Here is a 6078-nt window from a genome sequence, read left to right on the forward strand (position 1 = left end):
ACCATTTGGAGGCTATTGAACAGGTGGTTGTCTTACCGAGAGTGGGTTTTTATATAGGTATGGCGTCATCTGAAAGCTTTTACGTTAAAAAGCATTAACTGGCTAGGATATTTGTTCAGGCGAGGATCTGCTGGTAGGTCTTCATCCTTAATTAAAATCCGAGGATTCTATGTTCTATTCTTATGCCATACCGCAGCGTCCGGCGTCCGTCCGTCCGTCAGTCAGTCAGTCAACTTTTCCTTTAAAACGCTACTAGTCCTGAACGGCCAAGTATATTTTGACTAAATTTGGTCTGGAGCATCCTTAGGCCTAGGGGACTCACTTTTGTATAAACGGTGGGTGTGGCCACCCTGGGGACAGAGGGGCTGGGACGAATAGGGGAAATAGATGTAAAACCTTTAAAATCCTTCTACCGTAGGGATTAATTGATTTTATCTTAAATTAGTCTGGAGCATCCTTGTGCCAAGGTGACACAATTTTGTATAAGTGGTGGTTTGGCCCCCGTAGGGACAGAGGGACAGGGCCAAATAATGAAAATAGAGGTAAAACCTTTAAAATCCTTCTTCTACCGTAGGGATTAAGGGATTTTAATCCTAATTTAGTCTGGAGCATCCTTCGGCTAATGGTTCTCACTTTTGTATAAACGGTTGGTGTGCCCCCTTGTTATTGAGATATTATCAATCATCCCAGCCTAAAAGACGTTGTACGTACTTTGACATCATTCCGCCAGACACAATATTAAATTTTGCTGTGAAAATTGTTATGGCCAAGTAACGCAGTCATCATAGTTAGAACGGATACTTTTATTGATATTACCAATAAAAACTCGAGATAATCCTTAAGCTGTATGCCAAATTACATGATGGCACGTGACCGTGGTAGTAGAGATTTACTGTCTTTGATGAAGATTAAAGGAGTCACGAAATAACGTAAAACCCTCCGCAGGCGCTCTTGGACCATTCAGGCAAACAAGAATGATTATTTTGAGTATAGAATACTTGTTTTATAACCTAGCTGGTAAATGGTGTTTGGAACCGGTTCTTAGAAGTGGTAAAGAGATAATTATTTTCATTTTGGCCTGTCTTACTAATGATTTTAAATATTCCGTGACGATGTTGAATGTTTGTAAATTGTTCAAGCATTTGAAATTCAATAATTTCTTTCACCGTCTCATAGCCTGCATTCCATGTAAGTTGAGCCACACTTCACTGACTGGAATTAGTTTCCAAATCTTTGAGCATACTAAATAGAGATAACTGCGGGTACTTTTTTTGTTAAATTCAAAAGATGCATTGTTCTTTTATTCCTTTTTTTTTTAAAGCAAAAAAATGCAAAGTTGCTCAACTTGTCCCGGTCTCCCTACCCAGCGCTAACGTCATTGTGGTATAGGGGCGGACGGGAGTGACACGGCGGGTAGGTATACGGGTGCACCCAATGCTTACCCTATATATCATACACAATTCTAACAGTGATTTATTGCATGTGACAATATTGAAGGCTTATATGTGTATTTACTTATATCATTTAATGATTGTTTTCCCCCATAATGGAAAATAATTTTGGTTTGCTTGTTGTGTCTCGTGTTCATGTTCCTTGTATTATTATACATTATTTTGAAATAAAATGAAACGTTGTATTGTAAGTGTTATGTGTCAGTCACTTAACTAGCGATACAGGAGAGACATTCTCGATGCTCCATAGCAAAATCGTGGCTCAATGTGCTCCACTTTGCGGGTGAGACAAGAAGCCTAAGTTGGTCCTTCGATGTACATAAAAAGAATATCGCGGTCGCATAATGGTAAAATTGACTGGCGTTGAAGTCGGGTGTCACTCCTCTGTAATCTTCAAAGGACAGATATCAACCAAGCTATTGGTATTTTGTTTAAAGACCAATAAAATAGCTAGCCGCGCGCTTTTAATTTTGCTATGGCATATTCCAGGGCACTTGTATGATTCCAGGGGTGCCGAGAGCGAAAGTGAGCATGACCTCTAGAGTATCGCAGATACAGGAGAGTGGGTCGCCTTGACAATATTGTGTGTTGTGTGTACAGGATGAATAACACGTACAGGTACTACTAGCATGTGATGTTGTCAGTGGTATATCTGCTAAAAAGACTACACAGGATCCTCGATACTCCAGGGGTTACACTCACTTACATATACGCTTTCTGCACCCCTGAAAATGTCAGGACAAAATCGAAGGCTCAGTGTGCGACACCTTATCGATGAGACAAAAATATCTTGGGTGTACATCCAAAGAATCTCGCGGTCGGGTAACGGTGAACTTGACTGGCTTTGAATTCGGGTGTCGCTCCTTAGTAATCTTCTATGGACAGGTTTCAGCCTAGCGATTGTTGGCACCTTTTGCCCGAGACCAATCAAATAGCTAGCTGCGTGCCTTCAATTTTTATATAACATATTCCTGGGATGTCGATAGTGAAAGTGAGCGTAGCCCCTGGGGTAAAAGCCAAAAAAACGAAAAGAACATGCCTTAAAAACGGAAGATAACCCACAACAAGGAAGTAGCTACCTTTTGATACCAAGCAGCAGACAAAGAAATGCCAGAATCTTGAGTTTTTGCCTATGAGCATACTAAATATGCTATACTATAGATACACTCAACCATTAGAAACGTACACGAACAGATACATGTAAAACCTCTAAAGGCGCAAACTGACTCCGTCGTACCTCAGGCGAACAACAACTTCAAGGACGTATGACAGAGCTAAGTATAAGTGACACACAAAGACAAATGTACTGTATGAATGATAGGTTATAACTTTAAAATACTGATTAATTATGAAACACGATGCCAGCTTATTAACATCATCAACAATGGAATCTCTGCTGCAGTAGCCATGTGAAGATATAACCGTACATTTTAGCGGCAGCTGTCGGTGAACTTCTAACAAATACTGAAGTATTCTCGCTTTATTCTGCTAACTTTTTTGGAATACAAGTATCGGCATTTCTTCTGAATCAACAACATCTTCCAAATTATCCCTCAATCATCGTAGTAAATGCATAATTTATTTTGCGTTAAAGCATACTAACTTTGTGCGGTTTGGTACCCTCTTGCTTGTTTACCCTAATTATTCCTTTTTCTTTTTATTCCAATCCAGATGTGAACAGAAATATCTCGTTAGATTTATATATTATAATACTTATAATTCTTGTTTGCGATGTATTGTGTAAATGCAAAGCCACAATAATGTATTTTGAACGAAATCGGAATCACTTACACTGTGTGGTCGGGTCCTTCTCACTGAAGGGCCCAGATATTGCGCTATTTCGGTCGTGGCCAAAATTGACACCAGCATTCCCAAAACACAAAACTGACCTCACTGGACGTTGACTTCCGGTAATGTCACACTCATTATCAACTATGTACATTTTCGTTATGGGATAAATATTTTCATTATCTGACCAATTTTAATGGTGTTATTTGACTAAATACAATAAACTGCATATACATATATGTCATACTTACTGGTGTAACTGCCAAAGTGTCTTAGACAAACTGAATTGTGCGCGATATTTTCCGGGTGCGTAGCCGCGCAGTTGTACCAGTAGTACTAAGACTATGAATGCTATTTCTACACTTTAAAATAGCTACGATAGTATATATCTCTCTCATTTATGCCACTTCTCATCGAAAAGATATAACAGTATATCGCCAGAAAAAAAATAAAAAATATAACCTGATATAAGAGCCATTCAATAAATTCTGTCACCACAAAGCTCCCGTACGAACGGGAAATAGAACAGTTTAACGCATTGGCACCGCAACAGTATTTAAAGAACAATGCACGTGCAAACTTTCGACATCATCTGACTATTATTGAGCAAGTTATTCATTGTTTAATGTTATGTATTCGTGACAACTTGTAGCGGCGGCTGCTTTTCAATGCTAAAAAAGACGGTTGGTACTAAATTTGAAATTAGCACATATATTAGATCACGGTGTGCTATACAGATACCTCAAAAAACATAAACATCCAGGAGTTGTGTAAGAGGCACAAGTGTCGTCACATTAAGAACTGCTTTCAGGTTTGTTAACAAATTCAAGAATGGTAAAGTTGATATCAAGGTAAACACCCTGGCAGGTAAGCCAGTTGTTTGAGATTTAGAGAAGAACATTGTTGCTGTAGATAGTTTGGCATTTCTGAAGGCAGTATATATCTCAATCTGACAAAGTGCTTGAAATTAAAGAAGGTTTGTGCCCGATGGATCCCTCATTTTCTGACATCTGAACAAAAGGCCAAACGTTTGAAATGTAATATTTTTTTTTATTGAAAATGTATAGAAATTGCGAGCCAAGAAAGCTATCTGAGTAACTTACACGGTATGAGACCTGGGTCTATTACTTTGAACCCCAGAGGCGTATTAATAACAATCAATGGCCGCCGAGAAATAAAGAAAGGCCAGGGGATTGCAAGATTGTATGTTATTTTTCTTTTCAATTTTAGTTTACCTGTGGTTCAGATACCGTGCAAAGAAAAGAAAAGTATCACTGCCATGTTTACAGAGTCTAAGTACTATATACTGGCAAACGATGCTACATGAAAACAACGTCCAAGGAAAGGATTGAATGGCGTCCAGCTAATTCACGACAATCGTTCTGCCCACAGAAGCAATATTGTACAAGCGTTTTTGAAGCAAGGGAAAGGTAGTACATATTGACCACCCACCTTATTCATCAGATCTAAGTCCTTCTGACTTCTTCCCATTTCCTTCACTAAAACAAATTCTCTCTGGTAAACGATATGCATCTAATTAGTAAAAAGTTTCTATCCAGTGTACCAAGGGGAGACTACCGCACAACGTTTACATCATGAATAGCGTGATTTTGAAAGTTCCTGTCTGTTAAGGGGGTATTTCGAAGGATTGTAATAGAAAGATCAAATTATATGCATCATACATGTAATATCTGATACCAATGACAAAATGCATTAAATGTCCCTCGTGCATATTTTACCTGGCGAAATTTAATAATATAAGCATTAACATTGATCACTGTTGGTACATGTTGATGCTGTACAAGTTCATCTTTCTTAGGAAACAAAAACAATATCACAACTGATCTTCTGTCCTATTTGAAATACATGAAATCTTTACATGTTCATTTATCTATTCTGTTCATTCGTGTTTCATTCTGACATCCCGTTATGGCGGGATTTAAATGGCCGCTGAGCTGCGCCATCAGGGTACATTTACTGTTGCTATGACATTCATCGCAATGTACTAATGCTATCCACATAAGTGCTGGTTATATTTTAGGTTGATAAATAATCTATCGTCTATAAACAGGCAATAACCTTATTGTAATAATCATACTGATTCACCTGAGCATGCATGTATTTACTGATAACAAATAGGTAAACGTGAGATTTAATCTATGTGGGGCCCGTTCGATAAGATGAAACGCATAGAGGAATTCAGAAAGATTTACAATATCGATAAGAGAACGATATTTGTCAGCTGACTTGTGTTTTATTCTTCCTGGTTGCGGCCAAGAGAATAGGACAAAACAGTCTACCGGCGAGAGGTCCAGAGGTCCGACACTACGAACGAGGGAACACAAAACAGGATCGAAGAAAATACCAACAAACCACTGCAAAGCAAAACGGTGCTAACAAACGAATGGTCCAAAACGTCACCTCAGGAGCAAGAGAAAAATCGTCAGCTACCCGGAGAGGATATGAAAGATTCAAAAACTTGAGAATGCGCAGGTAAATAAGTCTTTAATTATAAACTGAAACAAATAGAACATCAATCTGGGATAATGACGGGTAATTTTTTTTTTATATTGTTTTATTTTTTCAAGTTTTTTGTTACATCTACATCAAACAGACATTACACACAAACTCTCACTTGTAGACAGAAGCATGCGTTTCTCAATCATAGTCATTTATACACGTCATCAACCTCATCATCATCATCATCATCATCATCATCATCATCATCATCATCATCATCATCATCATCATCATCATCATCGTCGTACATACACATTGACAATCATCATCATCATCATCATTGTACATACACATTGTCAATCATCATCATCATCATCAT

General features: G+C 38.2%; 1 protein-coding gene across 1 annotated transcript in view; it reads left to right on the forward strand.

Moving 5' to 3' along the window:
• Window positions 1-5482: 5482 nt before the first annotated feature.
• LOC110463980 (protocadherin Fat 3-like) overlaps window positions 5483-6078 on the forward strand; it is a 45492-nt gene continuing 44896 nt past the window's right edge. The window contains exon 1 of the mRNA XM_021518954.1: window positions 5483-5732. The gene's annotated coding sequence lies outside the window, so the exon portion shown is untranslated. The remainder of the gene's footprint in view (window positions 5733-6078) is intronic.

The sequence above is a fragment of the Mizuhopecten yessoensis genome, unplaced genomic scaffold, assembly GCF_002113885.1.
Source record: "Mizuhopecten yessoensis strain PY_sf001 unplaced genomic scaffold, ASM211388v2 scaffold10949, whole genome shotgun sequence".
Classification (NCBI taxonomy): domain Eukaryota; kingdom Metazoa; phylum Mollusca; class Bivalvia; order Pectinida; family Pectinidae; genus Mizuhopecten; species Mizuhopecten yessoensis.